General features: G+C 41.7%; 1 protein-coding gene across 2 annotated transcripts in view; it reads right to left on the reverse strand.

Annotated features, from left to right (window-relative positions):
- Positions 1–21297, reverse strand: part of KDM5C (lysine demethylase 5C) — a 249125-nt gene that overhangs the window by 9673 nt on the left and 218155 nt on the right. The window lies entirely within an intron of this gene.

Raw genomic sequence — 21297 nt, forward strand, 5'->3', positions numbered from 1 at the left:
ATCAGGATGTCGTCTAGATACGGAGCTACCGCTATACCTTGCGGTCTTAGAACCGCCAGAAGTGAGCCCAGAACCTTTGTAAAGATTCTCGGGGCCGTGGCCAACCCGAAGGGGAGAGCTACAAATTGGTAATGCCGGTCTAGAAAGGCAAATCTTAGGAACCGATGATGATCCTTGTGAATCGGTATGTGAAGGTAGGCATCCTTTAAGTCCACTGTGGTCATGTACTGACCCTCTTGGATCATGGGTAGGATGGTCCGAATAGTTTCCATTTTGAATGATGGAACTCTTAGGAATTTGTTTAAAATCTTTAGGTCCAAAATTGGTCTGAAGGTACCCTCTTTCTTGGGAACCACAAACAGATTTGAATAAAATCCCTGTCCTTGTTCCGTCCGCGGAACTGGGTGGATCACCCCCATTACTAGGAGGTCTTGTACGCAGCGTAGGAATGCCTCTTTCTTTATCTGGTTTTCTGATAAACTTGAAAGATGAAATCTCCCTTGAGGAGAAGCCTTGAAGTCCAAAAGATATCCCTGAGATATGATCTCCAACGCCCAGGGATCCTGGACATCTCTTGCCCACGCCTGGGTGAAGAGAGAAAGTCTGCCCCCCACTAGATCCGTTTCCGGATAGGGGGCCATCCCTTCATGCTGTCTTAGGGGCAGTAGCAGGTTTTCTGGCCTGCTTGCCCTTGTTCCAGGACTGGTTAGTTTTCCAGGCCTGTCTGTAACGAGCAACGGTTCCTTCCTGTTTTGGGGCGGAGGAAGTTGACGTTGCTCCTGCCTTGAAGTTTCAAAAGGCACGAAAATTAGACTGTTTGGCCTTTGATTTGGCCTTGTCCTGAGGAAGAGTATGACCCTTACCTCCAGTAATGTCAGCGATAATTTCTTTCAAGCCGGGCCCGAATAAGGTTTGCCCCTTGAAAGGAATATTAAGCAATTTAGATTTAGAAGTCACATCAGCTGACCAGGATTTAAGCCATAACGCTCTGCGCACTTGGATGGCAAATCCGGAGTTCTTAGCCGTTAGTTTAGTTAAATGTACAATGGCATCAGAAACAAATGCATTAGCTAGCTTAAGTGCTTTAAGCTTGTCCATAATTTCATCCAATGGAGCTGAGTGAATGGCCTCTTCCAGAGACTCAAACCAGAATGCCGCAGCAGCAGTGACAGGCGCAATGCATGCAAGGGGCTGTAAGATAAAACCTTGTTGAACAAACATTTTCTTAAGGTAACCTTCCAATTTTTTATCCATTGGATCCGAAAAAGCACAACTATCCTCCACCGGGATAGTGGTACGCTTAGCTAAAGTAGAAACTGCTCCCTCCACCTTAGGGACCGTCTGCCATAAGTCCCGTGTAGTGGCGTCTATTGGAAACATTTTTCTAAATATAGGAGGTGGGGAAAAAGGCACACCAGGTCTATCCCACTCCTTGCTAATAATTTCTGTAAGCCTTTTAGGTATAGGAAAAACATCAGTACACACCGGTACTGCATAGTATCTATCCAGCCTACATAATTTCTCTGGAATTGCAACTGTGTTACAGTCATTCAGAGCCGCTAAAACCTCCCCTAGCAATACACGGAGGTTCTCAAGCTTAAATTTAAAATTAGAAATTTCTGAATCCGGTTTCCCTGGATCAGATCCGTCACCTACAGAATGAAGCTCTCCGTCCTCATGTTCTGTTCGGACATGGCTCTTGTAGCACCAGCACGCTCTATTCTTACCCCAGAGCGATCGCGCTTGCCTCTTAATTCTGGCAATTTAGATAATACTTCTGTCAGGGTATTATTCATAATAGTAGCCATGTCTTGTAAAGTGATTTGTATGGACGCACCTGATGCACTTGGCGCCACAATATCACGCGCCTCCTGAGCGGGAGGCGAAGGTACTGACACGTGAGGAGAGTTAGTCGGCATAACTTCCCCCTCGTTGTCTGGTGATAATTCTTTTATAGATAAAGACTGACCTTTATTATTTTAAGTGAAATCAATACATTTAGTACACATATTTCTATGGGGCTCCACACTGGCCTTTAAACATAGTGAACAGACATGTTTAAACAGACTAGCAATAAAACTAGCAGACTTGGAAAACACTGTAAATAATTTTACAAGCAATAAAGAAAAACGCTACTGTGCCTTTAAGAAGCACCAAAAACTGTCACAGTTGAAATAACAATGAACCAAATCAGTTATAGCAACAAAATTTTCACAGTAAATGTATTAAGTTAGCAGAGCATTGCACCCACTTGCAAATGGATGATTAACCCCTTAACACCCAAAAACGGTTTTTTATAAGCAGTAAAGAAAAAAATGTTTTTTAATACAGTCCAAACACCACTGTCACAGGTCTGCTGCGACGGATTACCTCCCTCAAAATGACTTTTGAAGTCCCTTAAGCTCTCTGGAGACGACCTGGGTCATGCAGGAAGAAGCAGGAAGACTAAGCCTAAATTTTTACTGCGTCAAAAAAGCTCTAAAATAGGCCCCTCCTACTCAATATTACAAAATAGGGAGTTTCAGTTAACTGTTTCTATGCAGAAAAAACGGTCAGCCATGTGGAAAAAATGTATGCCCCAATAAGTTTTATCACCAAAGTACCTCACAAAAGATTAAACATGCCAGTAAAATTGTTTTAAACATCCTTTTGTTAAGGAGTATGAATCTCTATTGATAAGCCTGATACCAGTCCTCCTACTGCATTTAAGGCTTATAACATCACTTCAGTATTAATAGCATTTTCTCAGTCAAGTTCCATTCCTTAGAAAAACATAATTTATGCTTACCTGATAAATTCCTTTCTCCTGTAGTGTAGTCAGTCCACGGGTCATCCATTACTTATGGGATATTAACTCCTCCCCAACAGGAAGTGCAAGAGGATCACCCAAGCAGAGCTGCTATATAGCTCCTCCCCTCTACGTCACACCCAGTCATTCGACCGAAAACCAAACGAGAAAGGAGAAACTATAGGGTGCAGTGGTGACTGGAGTATAATTTAAAATTTAGACCTGCCATAAAAAACAGGGCGGGCCGTGGACTGACTACACTACAGGAGAAAGGAATTTATCAGGTAAGCATAAATTATGTTTTCTCCTGTTAAGTGTAGTCAGTCCACGGGTCATCCATTACTTATGGGATACCAATACCAAAGCTAAAGTACACGGATGACGGGAGGGACAGGCAGGATCTTTATACGGAAGGAACCACTGCCTGAAGAACCTTTCTCCCAAAAACAGCCTCCGAAGAAGCAAAAGTGTCAAATTTGTAAAATTTGGAAAAAGTATGAAGAGAAGACCAAGTTGCAGCCTTGCAAATCTGTTCAACAGAGGCCTCATTCTTAAAGGCCCAAGTGGAAGCCACAGCTCTAGTAGAATGAGCTGTAATCCTTTCAGGAGGTTGCTGTCCAGCAGTCTCATAGGCTAAACGTATTATGCTACGAAGCCAAAAGGATAGAGAGGTAGCAGATGCTTTTTGACCTCTCCTCTGTCCAGAATAAACGACAAACAGGGAAGAAGTTTGGCGAAAATCTTTAGTTGCCTGTAAATAAAATTTCAGGGCACGGACTACGTCTAGATTGTGCAGAAGTCGTTCCTTCTTTGAAGAAGGGTTAGGGCACAATGATGGGACAACAATCTCTTGATTGATATTCTTGTTAGTGACTACCTTAGGTAAGAACCCAGGTTTAGTACGCAGAACTACCTTATCTGAATGAAAAATCAGATAAGGAGAATCACAATGTAAGGCTGATAACTCAGAGACTCTACGAGCCGAGGAAATAGCCATTAAAAACAGAACTTTCCAAGATAACAGCTTGATATCAATGGAATGAAGGGGTTCAAACGGAACACCCTGTAAAACGTTAAGAACTAAGTTTAAGCTCCACGGTGGAGCTACAGTCTTAAACACAGGCTTAATCCTAGCCAAAGCCTGACAAAAAGCCTGAACGTCTGGAACTTCTGACAGACGTTTGTGTAAAAGGATGGACAGAGCTGAGATCTGTCCCTTTAAGGAACTTGCAGATAAACCCTTTTCTAAACCTTCTTGTAGAAAAGACAATATCCTAGGAATCCTAACCTTACTCCATGAGTAACTCTTGGATTCGCACCAGTGTAAGTATTTACGCCATATCTTATGGTAAATCTTCCTGGTAACAGGTTTCCTAGCCTGTATTAAGGTATCAATTACCGACTCCGAAAATCCACGCTTTGATAAAATCAAGCGTTCAATTTCCATGCAGTCAGCTTCAGAGAAATTAGATTTTGATGTTTGAAAGGACCCTGAATTAGAAGGTCCTGTCTCAGAGGCAGAGACCAAGGTGGACAGGATGACATGTCCACTAGATCTGCATACCAGGTCCTGCGTGGCCACGCAGGCGCTATTAGAATCACCGATGCTTTCTCCTGTTTGATCCTGGCAATCAAACGAGGAAGCATCGGGAAGGGTGGAAACACATAAGCCATCCTGAAGGTCCAAGGTGCTGTCAAAGCATCTATCAGGACCGCTCCCGGGTCCCTGGACCTGGACCCGTAACAAGGAAGCTTGGCGTTCTGGCGAGACGCCATGAGATCCATATCTGATTTGCCCCAACTTCGAAGTATTTGGGCAAAGACCTCCGGATGAAGTTCCCACTCCCCCGGATGAAAAGTCTGGCGACTTAGGAAATCCGCCTCCCAGTTCTCCACTCCTGGGATGTGGATCGCTGACAGGTGGCAAGAGTGAGACTCTGCCCAGCGAATTATCTTTGATACTTCCATCATCGCTAGGGAACTCCTTGTCCCTCCCTGATGGTTGATGTAAGCCACAGTCGTGATGTTGTCCGACTGAAACCTGATAAACCTCAGAGTTGCTAACTGAGGCCAAGCCAGAAGGGTATTGAGAACTGCTCTCAATTCCAGAATGTTTATTGGAAGGAGACTCTCCTCTTGAGTCTACGATCCCTGAGCCTTCAGGGAATTCCAGACAGCGCCCCAACCTAGTAGGCTGGCGTCTGTTGTTACAATTGTCCAGTCTGGCCTGCTGAAGGGCATCCCCCTGGACAGATGTGGCCGAGAAAGCCACCATAGAAGAGAATCTCTTGTCTCTTGATCCAGATTCAGCGTAGGGGACAAATCTGAGTAATCCCCATTCCACTGACTTAGCATGCACAATTGCAGCGGTCTGAGATGCAGGCGTGCAAAAGGAACTATGTCCATTGCCGCTACCATTAAGCCGATTACCTCCATGCATTGAGCCACTGACGGGTGTTGAATGGAATGAAGGACACGGCAAGCATTTAGAAGCTTTGTTAACCTGTCCTCTGTCAGGTAAATTTTCATTTCTACAGAATCTATAAGAGTCCCCAAGAAGGGAACTCTTGTGAGTGGTAAGAGAGAACTCTTCTCCTCGTTCACTTTCCACCCATGCGACCTTAGAAATGCCAGCACTAACTCTGTATGAGACTTGGCAGTTTGGAAGCTTGACGCTTGTATCAGAATGTCGTCTAGGTACGGAGCTACCGAAATTCCTTGCGGTCTTAGTACCGCCAGAAGAGAGCCCAGAACCTTTGTAAAGATTCTTGGAGCCGTAGCCAACCCGAAGGGAAGAGCTACAAACTGGTAATGCCTGTCTAGGAAGGCAAACCTTAGATACCGGTAATGTTCTTTGTGAATCGGTATGTGAAGGTAAGCATCCTTTAAATCCACTGTGGTCATGTACTGACTTCTTTGGATCATGGGTAAGATTGTCCGAATAGTTTCCATTTTGAACGATGGAACTCTTAGGAATTTGTTTAGGATCTTTAAATCCAATATTGGTCTGAAGGTTCCCTCTTTTTTGGGAACCACAAACAGATTTGAGTAAAACCCTTGTCCGTGTTCCGACCGCGGAACTGGGTGGATCACTCATTAGTAAAAGGTCTTGTACACAGCGTAGAAACGCCTCTTTCTTTATCTGGTTTGTTGACAACCTTGAAAGGTGAAATCTCCCTTGTGGAGGAGAAGCTTTGAAGTCCAGAAGATATCCCTGAGATATGATCTCCAACGCCCAGGGATCCTGGACATCTCTTGCCCAAGCCTGGGCGAAGAGAGAGAGTCTGCCCCCCACTAGATCCGTTTCCGGATCGGGGGCCCTCACTTCATGCTGTCTTAGGGGCAGCAGCAGGTTTTCTGGCCTGCTTGCCCTTGTTCCAGGTCTGGTTAGGTTTCCAGCCTTGTCTGTAGCGAGCAACAGCTCCTTCCTGTTTTGGAGCAGAGGAAGTTGATGCTGCTCCTGCCTTGAAGTTACGAAAGGCACGAAAATTAGACTGTCTAGCCCTAGGTTTGGCTCTGTCTTGAGGCAGGGCATGGCCTTTACCTCCCGTAATATCAGCGATAATTTCTTTCAAACCGGGCCCGAATAAAGTCTGCCCCTTGAAAGGTATGTTAAGTAATTTAGATTTAGAAGTTACATCAGCTGACCAGGATTTTAGCCACAGCGCACTGCGTGCCTGAATGGCGAATCCGGAATTCTTAGCCGTAAGTTTAGTTAAATGTACTACGGCATCAGAAATAAATGAATTAGCTAGCTTAAGGGTTTTAAGCTTGTGTGTAATCTCATCTAATGGCGCTGAGTCAAGGGTCTCTTCCAGAGACTCAAACCAAAATGCTGCCGCAGCCGTGACAGGCGCAATGCATGCAAGGGGTTGCAATATAAAACCTTGTTGAACAAACATTTTCTTAAGGTAACCCTTTAACTTTTTATCCATTGGATCTGAAAAGGCACAGCTATCCTCCACCGGGATAGTGGTACGCTTAGCTAAAGTAGAAACTGCTCCCTCCACCTTAGGGACCGTTTGCCATAAGTCCTGTGTGGTGGCGTCTATTGAAAACATTTTTCTGAATATAGGAGGGGGTGAGAAAGGCACACCGGGTCTATCCCACTCCTTAGTAACAATTTCAGTAAGTCTCTTAGGTATAGGAAAAACGTCAGTACCGCAAAATATTTATCCAACCTACACATTTTCTCTGGGATTGCAACTGTGTTACAATCATTCAGAGCCGCTAACACCTCCCCTAGCAATACACGGAGGTTTTCCAGCTTAAACTTAAAATTTGAAATGTCTGAATCCAGTTTATTTGGATCAGATCCGTCACCCGCAGAATGAAGCTCTCCGTCCTCATGTTCTGCAAATTGTGACGCAGTATCAGACATGGCCCTAGCATTATCAGCGCACTCTGTTCTCACCCCAGAGTGATCTCGTTTACCCCTAAGTTCTGGCAATTTAGACAAAACTTCAGTCATAACATTAGCCATGTCTTGTAGAGTGATTTGTAATGGCCGCCCTGATGTACTTGGCGTTACAATATCACACACCTCCTGAGCGGGAGATGCAGGTACTGACACGTGAGGCAAGTTAGTCGGCATAACTTCCCCCTCGTTGTCTGGTGAATGTTGCTCAACATGTACAGATTGACTTTTATTTAAAGTAGCATCAATGCAATTAGTACATACATTTCTATTGGGCTCCACCTTGGCTTTTGAACATATTGCACAAAGAGATTCCTCTGTGTCAGACATGTTTAACAAACTAGCAATTAGACTAGCAAGCTTGGAAATACTTTTCAACTAAATTTACAAGCAATATGCAAAACGTTACTGTGCCTTTAAGAAGCACAGAAAAACTGTCACGGTTGAATAACAATGAACCGGATTAGGTATAGAAACCAAATTTTCACAGTAAAAGCATAAATTTAGCAAAGGATTGCACACATTAGCAATGGATGATTAACCCTTAATATCAGAAAAAACGTATAACAATTGAAAATATAAGCGTTTTTATCACAGTCAAAGCACAGTCTCACAGGTCTGCTGTGAGTGATTACCTCCCTCAAAACTAGTTTTGAAGACCCCTGAGCTCTGTGGAGACGTCCTGGATCATGCAGGGAGAAAAAGGCAGACTGTGACTGAATTTCTGATGCGTAGTAAAAGCGCCAAAATAGGCCCCTCCCACTCACAATACAACAGTGAGGGAAGCTCAGCAAACTGTTTTAATTTAAAACAAACGACAGCCATGTGGAAAATAACGCCCAAAACAATTTTTCACCAAGTACCTCAGATAATTAAACGATTTAACATGCCAGCAAACGTTTAAAATCTAATTTATGAAATGTCATTAAAAGCCTGCTGCTAGTCGTTCACACTGCAAGTTAGGCTAAAAGTTATATGCATACAGTATTTTCCCAGTGAAGTGCCATTCCCCAGAAATACTTAAGTGTAAACATACATACATATCAGCCTGATACCAGTTGCTACTACTGCATTTAAGGCTGTACTTACATTATATCGGTATTAGCAGTATTTTCTCAGTCAATTCCATTCCTTAGAAAATAATATACTGCAACATACCTCTTTGCAGGTGAGCCTGCCCGCTGTCCCCTGATCTGAAGTTACCTCGCTCCTCAGAATGGCCGAGAACAGCAAATGGATCTTAGTTACGTCCGCTAAGATCATACAAAAAACTCAGGTAGATTCTTCTTCAAATTCTGCCTGAGAAGAAAAACAACACACTCCGGTGCCGTTTAAAATAACAAACTTTTGATTGAAGATATAAAAACTAAGTTTAATCACCACAGTCCTCTCACACATCCTATCTATTAGTTGGGTGCAAGAGAATGACTGGGTGTGACGTAGAGGGGAGGAGCTATATAGCAGCTCTGCTTGGGTGATCCTCTTGCACTTCCTGTTGGGGAGGAGTTAATATCCCATAAGTAATGGATGACCCGTGGACTGACTACACTTAACAGGAGAAATTACTTTACTGTATATATTTAAATCAGCCTGTTAACAGTCGCTTTCACTGTAATAAAGGCTTTACTTACATTACATCGGTATCAGCAGTATTTTCTTAGTCAATTCCATTCCTTAGAAAAATAATTTACTGCACATACCTTGTTTGCAGGGTTCCCCGCACGCTATTCCCTTTCTGAAAGTTACCCCACTCCTCAGAATGTGCGAGAACAGCCAGTGGATCTTAGTTACTTCTGCTAAGATCATAGAAAACGCAGGCAGATTCTTCTTCCAAATACTGCCTGAGAACAAACAGCACACTCCGGTGCCATTTAAAATAACAAACTTTTGATTGAAGAAATAAACTAAGTATAAAAACACCACAGACCTCTCACAACCTCCTAACTAGTTGAGTTGCAAGAGAATGACTGAATATGACATGTGAGGGGAGGAGCTATATAGCAGCTATGCTTGGGTGATCCTCTTGCAACTTCCTGTTGGGAAGGGAATATATTCCATAAGTAATGGATGACCCGTGGACTGAATACACTTAACAAGAGAAAAAACCTTTTTATGACAGTAGCTTAAAAACTACAGCATACGTTCAAATGGAGAAATTTGGAAAACTCTTAAAAACAAAATTAAATTGAAGGGTAAAAAGTTGGCCTAATAAATGGTTTTAATCTCACTGAAGCTTAAACAAAAGACTGAAAAAGGGAAATTTATTCTTACCTGATAAATTTGTTTCTTTTACGATACGATGAGTCCACGGATTTCATCCTTACTTGTGGGATGAAGGGTCTTAGTTAAGATTATCTAAGACCATCAACAGAAGGGCAGCACAAGTATGAGAGGCGCAGTGAGGCTAAAACCCCACCAGTTCCCATTGCCTTAAAGCCACCTGTAGCTCTACTCTAGAGGCTAACAAGGAATACGGCTACACGCTATAGTAAAATAGTACACTTTGGCACCATTTAAAAAATAATAAACTCTTGATTGAAGAATCTAAACTAACACCTCACTTTACCTCTTCCTATCACTAACACAGGCAAAGAGAATGACTGGGTTGGGAAGGGAGGAGCTATTTATGCAGCTCTGCTGTGGAGCTCTTTGCCTCCTCCTGCTGACCAGGAGGCAATATCCCACAAGGACGAAATAGGTGGACTCATCGTATCTTGTAAAAGAAATCTGGAAAGTTAGCGATTTTCCTATGATATAAAATATCAAAGGGCTGTCTAAGACTGTCTAAATAATTTTGTAGAGAATTGCAGAATTCTGGGAATTCTGAAGAAATTCTAAAAAAAAAAAGTTGTGACAAATATTCCATGTGACAGGATTCCTAACATGGATGAATGCATGTACAACAGCATCAGAAAAAAAAATCTTCTGTTTCAAAACTATGCGTTCCATCTCCAAGCCATCCAGATGAGATACTCAAGATCTTGAAGATAAAATGGATTCCTGAGTGAAAAGGTCCTGATAGAGAGGAAGGTAGAATGGAGGAAAGCTGGATATCTAAATTAAGTCAGCAAATCAAGATTTGTGAGACCAAGCTGCAGAAATGAAAATAACAAAAAGACAGCACTTTCCATTTTATCTTTTAACTGTTACTTCCAAGAACAAGTTTGAATCGAACAAGGACTGCAAGAGCATCCATGGACCTCACAAAATATATGGGAAGCTTGAGGATTAAAGGAAAGCCATTGGGACTGCTTCTTGAATATCTAAATAAAGTCTTAAAAACAAGGAAAATGAATCATTCCCGAGAGATAAATCACTTTCCAGTTGATCACACCTGGAATATATGAGTCACAGAGATGATGCAGCAATTGTTCACTGCCCCATTGAGAAAGTTGAGACATCTCCATCACTAGAGAACGGCAAGTTCTCTCTCGATATATGTCAGTGCCGAGACATTGATTTAAAAGCAAGACAGACCACTCCTTTAGAAGATGCCAGCTGTGAAGAGTCGTTAAGATGGAGAAAAGGGACTGAAAATGTATCCACCAAGAAAGGGGCAGTCTTGTTATAAGATCTTATAGAATACGTTAGAAAAAAAAGATTGCATGCCTAGCTAATGGTGCCAGGTTTACAAAGTTGAGAAAACATTAACCTTTTAAATGACAATGAAAGACCATAATTTAAAAAAAAAAAAAAAAAAAAAAAAAACAAACAAACAAAAACGTAAGTACATTCTATCCTGCACTTTCTAAATATTCGAATATTGAGAATTTTGTGGCTTTGGTAATGCATGATATGAAACAATTAGAATCTACGAATATGAAAACATTGAACCTAAATTATAAATAAAGGCACTTAAGGAATTACAAATATATATCAATTAAAAATGTTAAGGGCGGTTAATATTGTGACTTTGAAGAAACGTGTATGGTTATTTTAAATAACCCACAGAACTATCAAATATTAGAAAAAAAGACCCTTCAGAGAAATTTGACAATTAAAGACAATATTGCAGAAGGGTCTTTTGATGGGGATAACGACAAGTTCAATTTTCTTTTTAATAACAAAGTAAAAATACAAACCTTTTCCTGTTTACCAAAGGTATACGCAAAACAACTGCCAGGTAGACCAATTATACCTGGTAATCAATGTTTGACTGAAAATATGAGTACCTATGTGGATTTAAAAATTGAGAGAATTTGTACAGTCCCTGACATTGTATGTACAGGACACCACTGATGTAATTAAGACATCTAGATAATCTAATAGTGGATCTACATTCTTGGTCAGTATATATGTGGAAAGTCTATATTCAAATATTGACCAGACTTTGGGGATAAGAGCATGTGAATACTTTTTGAAGAGAAAGTCAAAGGGAGTAAGTGATTCTTTTGTATTGGAACTATTCGAATCAACAACAAAACTGAGCTACTAAGCATAAATAGGGAAATTAAAAATTAAAAAATACATAAAATCCTATCAAAGTATTGGCCATTTTTGAGCAATGACCCAGATCCAAGTGAGGTGATCACAATTCGACCACTAATCACTCACAGAAGAGCTACAAACTTGAGAGATTTATTGATTAGGAGTCACTACTCCTAACCAAGTAAACCCATGTGGTTGAAAAGACCAGTAGGGTCTTTTAAACATGGTAACTGTAAAGCCTGCAAGAATATGGTACCAATCAAAAGAGTTTATACATCCAAAGACTGGGGGGAAATTTCCAAACAATTTTTAAATTGTCCATATAAATTTGTGGTTTATGTAGCATTCTGTAAATGCCCGTTGATCTATGTAGGTCAAACTTCTAGAGAATGGAGCCTGAGAGTACTGGAACACTTGTGAGATATAAAGTGGAAGCACCCTGTCCCAGTGGCAAAGCATATAAACTCTGCACACCTTAATGATAGATACAATATCAAACTCTTTGCAATGGATCAGATTAAAGGGACATTGAACACAATTTTTTTTTTCATGATTCAAATAGAGCATGAAATTTTAAGCAACTTTCTAATTAAATCCTATTATCAATTTTTCTTCGTTCTCTTGCCATCTTTATCTTAAAAGCAGGAATCTTAGCAGCCAGCCCATTTTAGGTTCAGCACCATGGATAGTGCTTGCTTATTGGAGGCTTACATTTACCCACCAATAAGCAAGCATAACCCAGGTTCTCAACCAAAAATGGTCCGGCTCCAATGCATCACATTCCTGCTTTTTAAATACTTTAAATTGCGCTCAACATGATTAAATTGAGCAAATATCTTCCATATTTAAAATAAGTAATGAGTACCCTAGTTTAAATATTTGGTGTTTTTGATATGATTTTACAAAGTTCATATGCTCTAACAAACTATGTCTAGAGAGAAATAAAATATCCTGTATGAATAGGAGGAAAAAAGAATATAGATGTTAACAAATGGCATAAACTATAATTGAATTGTTAAGTGCAGCCCACCATAATATATTTTGAGGAAGCATATGTTAATCTATATACTTCATCTATAACAAAGGAGATACATTGGTTAGGAACATTTTCTTATGATTCAAGCAATTGCCTAAATCCATAACATTATATAAATGCAAACAAGTTTTAGATATACAATTATGAAATAACAGGGAGAGTGTAGAAACAAACCCTTGTATTAAAGTAAAGAGCACGATTACATAGACGCCTGTCATAAAAGAATGTAATGTGCAATTGAGTAGGAGCATGCCCGGTCATAAAAAAATAATAAAAAAATTATTTTTTTTAAATCCCCTTATAATACCAAATATTCTCCACAGTTACAGCCAAAATTTTAAGCAAACAAAATGTATGCTTACCTGATAAATTCTTCTCTTTCCTGGCACGGATAGTCCACAAATCCATTCAATTACTAGTGGGAATTCAACTCTGGCCACCAGGAGGCGGCAAAGAACACCCCAGCAAAGCTGTCAAGCATCATCCCGCAATCCCCAGTTATTCAGCCGAAGGAATATGGAAAGGCAAGAGGACACAAGGGTATAGAGGTGCCTGAGGTTTAAACAAAATTACTTAACACCTTCTTAAAAATTAATTAAGGGCAGGTCGTGGACTTTCCATGCCAGAAAAGAAAATTTATCAGGTAAGCATAAATTTTGTTATCTTTCCAATGGCATGCAATGAGAACCAAGTGGCCGCCTTACAGATCTGTTCCACTAGAGACTGATTTTTAAAAGCCCAAGAAGAAGAGACAGCCCTAGTGGAATGAGTCGTAATTCTCTCAGGAAGCTGTTGTCCAGCTGTCTCGTAGGCCAACCAAATAATACTAAACAACCAAAAAGAAAGTAGAAGAAGTGGCCTTCTGACCTTTCCGTTTACCAGAGAATAACAAAAAGGGCAGTAGATTGGCAAGAGTCCTTAGTTGCGAGCAGATCGAACTTCAGAGCACGCCCCACATTCAAGTTTTGCAACAGATGTTCCTTCTGAGGAGGAGGATTAGGCATAACAAAAGGAACAACAATCTCTTGATTAAGATTCCGTACCAAAACCACCCTAGAAACTCCAGTCAGCTTTAGAGAATCTAGGTTTGGATATAGAAAAGGACCCTGAAGTAGTAGGTCCTTCCTCAAAGGAAATTTCCAAGGGGGAAAAAGGACGACATCTTCACCAGAATCGCAAATCAAAGTCTGCAAGGTCAAGCTGGATCAATAAGAATCACCGAATTCTTCTCTCGTCTGATACAGGCAATCACCCAGGGAAGAGAGGGCAAACTGAGGAAAAGGAAATATTAGACTTAAGTCCCATGGAACGGCTAGAACGTCAACTAGAGCTGCTTACAGATCACTTTATCTTGATCTGTCTTTTGGAAGCTTGGCGATTAGACGCGATGCCATCAGAACCAACTCCGGAACTCCCCACCTGAGCGTCATTGAGAATACTTCCAGATGAAGGTCCCACTCCCCTGGATGAAAAGTCTGTCTGCTAAGAAAAACTGCATCCCAGGTGTCCAACCCTGGGATGTGGATGGCAGAAGTGCGACAATTTTGGGATATTCAACTCCTGGCCAGCAGGAAGAGGCAAAGAGCACTCCAGCAAAGCTGTTAAGTGTAACGTCCCTTATTCATAATCCCCAGTCATTCAGCCAAAGGAAAATGGAAAAAGAAGTAACACAAGGGTGAAAAGGTACCTGAGCTTTACTAAAAAAAAAAACTGTCGAATTATAGAGGGCGGGGTCATGGACTCTCCACGTCCGGAAAGAAAGAAATCAGGTAAGAATAAATTTTGTTTTCTTTCCTATGAAATGGAGAGTCCACAACATCATTCCAATTACTAGTGGGAACCAAAACCCAAGTTAGAGTACACAGAATGAATAGGGAGGGAGAACAAGGCAGGAGGGCCTAAACAGAAGGCACCACCGCTTAAAGAATCTTTCTCCCAAAAGAGGCCTCAGCCAAGGTTTGTAGAATTTGGAAAAAGTATGCAAAGAAGACCATGTTGCCGCCTTGCAAATCTGTTCCACAGAAGCTTCATTTTGAAAGCCCAAGAAGAAGACAGCCCTAGTGGAATGAGCCATAATTCTCTTAGGAGGCTGCTGTCCAGCTGTCTCATAAGCTAAATAAATCATACGCCTTAACCAGAGAGAAAGAGTAGTAGAAGTGGCCTTTGTATATGTATGTTTTAAGACTACAGAACCTTAATGTACATGTTTCTTAATGTCCAATACACTCTGGGAGCATAAAAATACAAACCACATATGTGTATATGTATACACACTTTTTTTCCCTTTTCTTTTTTTTAAACATTTTATCTTGACTGATGAGCCCTGCTCCTGTGCAGGAAACCAATACAGGCATATAGCAGTAGGGGTGGGGGGCTGCTCCTTTCAGAAATGCTGTGCCTTGCTGATATCAAATACATTGCAGTTACAGTTAAAACCCAGCAGCTAGCTAGCTAGCAGAGGGGACTGCAGTTTTAGCCTTTTTGGCAGCTGTGGGGTTAACTGCATCTGCTATGTATTTGAGCCGTTTCTCAGAGAGCAGGAGATTGTGTGGGAATTTCCGTAATGATTACATACCCTAAGTTTTAAACTACAGACGTCCCTAGGGGGAAATATAAGTGGCTTTCCCTCCTCTTCACTCTTCTGCATGGGCTCTGCTTTTAGACTTCTATAGATTGATCGGCTGCTACTGAGATCAAACAGAAAGTGAAAGTAAAACAGCCATTTTACAAGTGTGTGCTAAAAGCAACCACTAGATGGAGCTGGTTTGCAAGAAATCACATACAAATCAATGAAGTACAGCCACATCTGAGATTTTTTTTTTAGCAAAAAATCGTGAACTCTCGATTTTTAAATTGCGGCAATTAATTGTGGTTTTAAATCGCATATGCGATTAATCGTGCAGCCCTAATTTTGACCAGGGCCTGAACAAAAGCTTGAGCACCTGGTAATTCTGCCAGACGTTTCTGCAAAAGGATAGACAGAGCAGAAATTCGACCCTTCAGGGTACTGACTGACAAACCTTTCTCCAGGCCATCCTGAAGAAAAGAAAAAATTCGGGGAATCCTTGCCAACTCCAAGAAAAACCTATAGCTTCACACCAAAAAGGTATTTACGCCATATTTTAGGACTAGGCGTTCAATCTCCAGGCAGTCGGCTTCAGAGAATCTAGATTTGGATGGAGGAATGGACTGTGAATTAGAAGGTCCTTCCTCAAAGGTAACCTCCAATGTGGAAGAGATGACATCTTCACCAGATTCGCAAACCAGATCCTCCGAGGTCATGCAGGAGCTATTAGAATTACAGATGCTTTCTCCTGCTTGATACAAGCAATGACTCGTGGGAGGGAGAGCAAACTGAGAAAACGGGTATGCTAGACCGAAATCCCAAGGAACCGCCAGAGCATCTATCAGGGCGGCCTGAGGATCTCTTGACCTTGAACCGAACTTTGAAAGCTTGGCGTTCTGACGAGACACCATCATAATCCTAAAGAACACTTCCAGATGGAGAGCCCACTCCCCGGGATGAAAAGGCTGTCTGCTCAGAAAATCCGCCTTCCAGTTGTCCACTCCTGGTGGCAGATAGAAGACAATCGTGAGCTTCCACCCACTGCAGAATGCAAGTAACCTTCATGGCCAAGGAACTCCGAGTTCCTCCCTGGTGGATGATGTAAGTCACTGAGGTGATGTTGTCCAAATGGAATCTGATAAATCGGACTAAAGAAAATTGAGGCCAAGCTGTCAAAAGCATTGAAGATTGCTCTCAACGCCAAGATGTTTATGGGGAGAGTAGACTCTTCCCGAGACCACAGACCCTGAGCTTTCAGAGAACCCCAAACAGCTCCCCAAGGCGTCCGTAGTCACAATTACCCAGGAAGGTCTCAGGAAGCAAGTGCCTCGAGACAGATGTTCCTGTGAAATCCACCACACAAGAGTGTGTCCGTCAGGAAGTCCAGATGTATCCTCTGTGATAAGTCTGAAAGGTCTCCGTTCCATTGACTGAGCATGCAAAGTTGCAGCGGTCGCAGATGGACCCAAGCAAAAGGAATGATGTCCATTGACGCCACCATCTGTCAGGAACAGGGAATCTATGATTGTCCCTAGGAAACTCTTGTAGCTGGAACTAGGGAACTCTTTTCCAGATTCACTTTGCACCAGTGGGAACGTAGAAAGGACAACATCTCTGTATGAGATTTTGCTAGTTGAAAAGATGATGCCTGAACTAAGATGTCATCTAGATAAAGCACCACAGCAATTCCCTGAGATCTGATGACATACAGAAGAGCCCCCAGAGCCTTTGTGAATATTCTGTTGAGCCGTGACAAGACCAAACAGAAGTGCAACAAAACTAGAAATGCTTGTCCAGAAAAAGCAAACTCTATAAACTGGTGATGATCCCAGAGATGGGAACATGTAGATATGCGTCCTTCAGGTCTATGGTCGTCATGAATTGACCTTCCTGAACCAATGGAAGACTGGAATGAATAGTTTCCATTTTGAAGGACGGAACCAATTTGATGAGTCACATTAGGTCCAAAATGGGACGGAAATATTTTTTCTCTTTGAACCACCAAAAAACTTTAATAGAATCCTAGACCCTGTGTCACTACAGGGACTGTAACTATAACTCCCAGATAAGATAGGTCCTTTACACAGTTAAATAAGGCCTCTTTCCTGATTTGCTCAAAACCTTGACAGAATAGATCTGTCCCTTGAGAGGGCAAGACATGAATCCTATTCTGGAACCCTGAGATACTATCTCCACGGCCCAAGGATCTGGGACATCGCATATCCAAGCCTACCTTAAAATAAATAAATAATAAAAAAAAAAAAGTCTGTCCCCCACTTGATCCAAGGTTGGATCGGGGGCAGACCCCTATTGCTGATAAAGAATCAGCTGAAGGCTCTTGGCTTGCTTCCCCTTAATCCAAGAGGTAGACTATTGTCCTTCGAAATCATGAAACAAACGAAGATTTGAATTCTGGTGACGCTTAGGTAGGACAAATCCCTTTCCACCCAAAATTTTGGAAATATACTCAGCCAGGCCAGGACCAAATAAAGTAAAGACAGAAGATTGGTGTTATCTCTGCAGACAAAGATTTTAACCAGAGCTCTGCTAGAACAGCAAGGCTAGAAACCGTGGCTCCCAGTTTAACCACTGGATGCTGGAATAGCAGATAAAGAATTAGCCAGCTTACCGTATTTTTCGCACCATAAGACGCACCTGACCATAAGACGCACCTAGTTTTTAGAGGAGGAAAACAAGAAAAAAAGTATTCTGAATCAAATGGTGTAGTAAACTATTTAATAAACTATAACAGAATAATAGAACAGTCAACAGTGGAATAAAGAACCATCATCAGTGTCATCAACAAATGAAGAGAGACTTTAAGCTTTCAAGTACTCTTCTAGTCTGTGTACCCCAAGAATTCTGAATCGCTAGAGTCAGAATTTAAGAAGCTGAGATCACAAACATCACTTTCTTCATCTTCAGCTAAGAAATCATCTTCGGTTCCATCCAAAGCATTGCTAATGCCACATTTTTTGAATGACTGTACAACGATTTCCTCCTTCACTGAGTGCCATGATGTTTTCACCCATTCACAAACTTGAGTGATAGAGGGCCTCTTCATTCGTCCAGTAGGTGTCAGATCATGATTACCAGCAGCCATCCATTTGTTCCACTCCTCTCGCATAAAGACCTTAAATGGTTTGTTGATAGAAACGTCGAGAGGTTGCAGCTGGCTGGTAAGACCTCCCGGAATTACAGCTAGATGAGTCTTTACTTCTTTAAAGCACTTTTTTGTAGTTTCGCTAATATGTGCTCTAAACTGGTCAAGCACTAATAAGGCAGGTTTTTTCAGAAGCCCTCCAGGACGTTTGCACCACACTTTTTCAAGCCATATTCTCATTCCATTTTCGTCCATCCATCCTTTCTCATGAACATGTACAACAACTCCTCTTGGAATAACTTCTTTTGGAAATGTTTTTCTTTTGAAAATTAACATGGGTGGCAATTTGGTGCCGTCTGCACAGCAAGACAACACAACCGTGTAATGGGTTTTCTCATGTCCGGAGGTTTTCACGGTGATAGTTTTGGCACCTTTCAGATCAACAGTCCTATTAGATGGCACATCAAAGGTTAGCGGGACTTCATCCATATTTCCAATCTGGCCAATTTCAAACCCATTTTTCTTCCTAGCATCAATGACAAATTTATGAAAAGACAGAATCTTATTTTCATATTCTTCTGGCATTTTTTGCGCAATTCTAGTTTTGGTGCGCATAGCAAGGCCACATCGCCTCATAAACCTGTAGCACCATGATGGTGATCCAGTAAAATCATGAATGCCATTCTCTACAGCAATGCGTTTGGCTTCATATATTATCATTTTTGTAGAGACTGATAAGCCATTATTCCGGTGATGTGTGATCCATTCTTTCATGGTCACGTCTAACTGTGGCCACTTTGCAGCATGCCCACGAAAAGTGTGCTTACTTTTATTCGCTTTTTGCAGCTGATCCTCCTGTTTTCTCCACTCTCTTATCATTTTTTCAGTTGGAGGTGGCCCAAAATGTCTCTGCTGCTCTGTTTCCATGCTCCTTTGCATATTTTACTACCTCTAGTTTAAAAGGAATCTTATATGCTATTCTTTTCTGCTTTATCATCTTTGTACCAGTATCTACGGACAAGGTTTTCTGCAAGAAAATACAGTGATGAAAAAAACTGTCAGTAACACACACACATTCGCTCCATAAGACCTGTACACACTGTGATTGTGTTTGGTGAATAGCAGTGTTTTATGGAGGCTTTTAAAGTTTGAAATGAAATACCGTAAAGCATCTTGGATTTACCGGTATACGGTACATACAGTAGATTTTGCCTTCTGGACTTTCTGGGATATACGGTAGTGCGCTATGGCGATGATACATTTTGCCGCCCCCCACCCGCCATGATTACCGGTACATACCATCCCCATTGCTAGTTAAAGGGATATCAAACACCAATTTTTTCTTTCATGATTCAGACAGAGCATGCAATGTTAAGCAAATTCGATTATCAATTTTGTTTCTTCTCTTGCTATCTGTAGGTTAGGACTGTAAGGTTAGGAGTAGTCTCATTTTTGGTTCAGCACCTGAGTAGCTCTTGCTAACGTAATTGGTGGCTAAAATCAAACATACCGGTATACTGTATACAAATACATTAAATACGGTAAATAAAGGACTGTAATGTTTAACCAAAACCCTAAACCAAAACCCCCTAACCCCTAACCCCCTAACCCCTAACCCCCTAACCCCCTAACCCCCTAACCCCTAACCCCCTAACCCCTTAAACCCTAACCCCTTAAACCCTAACCCCTTAAACCCTAACCCCTTAAACCCTAACCCCTTAAACCCTAACCCCTTAAACCCTAACCCCTTAAACCCTAACCCCTTAAACCCTAACCCCTTAAACCCTAACCCCTTAAACCCTAACCCCTTAAACCCTAACCCCTTAAACCCTAACCCCTTAAACCCTAACCCCTTAAACCCTAACCCCTTAAACCCTAACCCCTTAAACCCTAACCCCTTAAACCCTAACCCCTTAAACCCTAACCCCTTAAACCCTAACCCCTTAAACCCTAACCCCTTAAACCCTAACCCCTTAAACCCTAACCCTTAAACCCTAACCCTTAAACCCTAACCCTTAAACCCTAACCCTTAAACCCTAACCCTTAAACCCTAACCCTTAAACCCTAACCCCAAACCTAACCCTAACCCTAAACCCTAACCCCAAACCTAACCCCTAACCCAAAACAAGAATATTCATATCACAAAATAAAAATAGGGAGAAGTGTGTGTTAGGTACTATGAAACTGTAAACAATCAAACTGTCGGGTCCTCTGTTGTGCCGGTCATGTGACACACTCCCTTCTGCTACGGTCAAACTGTCGGGTCCTCTGTGTTGTTCCGGTCATGTGACACACAACATTCTGCAATGGTAGCTGATAGAACTTGCCGCCGGACTGGGCCCCAGATGGAAAGCAGGTCAGGATCCATTTATGAACATTAAAACACTTTATTGCAGCTTATTAAAATTTAAATCCATAGTGGCAAAAGACATCCAGCATGTCCGCCGGATCAGCGGACATGCTGGATGTTTTTTGCCACTATGGATTTCAATTTTAATAAGCTACCGTAGGTACCGTAATCCGGTAATCAACCTGTAGATTTCAAACAGCTTCCATTACCTCAATCCGGACCGGTATTCATGATAAATCCATTTAAAGGATTCATGGCAGGCAGACACAAAATGAGAGGACAGCCTGGATTTATCATGAATATCGGTCCAGACCGAGGTAATAGAGGCTGTTTGAAATACCGGTAAATGTATTGGAAGTTGATTTGCCCTAAACGTTTGTTTTTACGGTAAATGAACACGAGCGGGGGGGGGGGGCGAATCCTCTCACCTGTTGCTCTCACTAGATGCAGATAGTATACCGGGCCTTTATATAGGAGCTTCCGGTTCACTCAATTCAGCCCCCAGGCTCCCGCAGATTGTGCAGCCAAGTGAAGTGCTTGAAAAAATATAAAGCTATTTTAAATCACTATGCACACCATTAGTAAGTAAGCAACGCTTGCTACAACTAC

Source organism: Bombina bombina, chromosome 12 (genome assembly GCF_027579735.1).
Source record: "Bombina bombina isolate aBomBom1 chromosome 12, aBomBom1.pri, whole genome shotgun sequence".
NCBI lineage: Eukaryota > Metazoa > Chordata > Amphibia > Anura > Bombinatoridae > Bombina > Bombina bombina.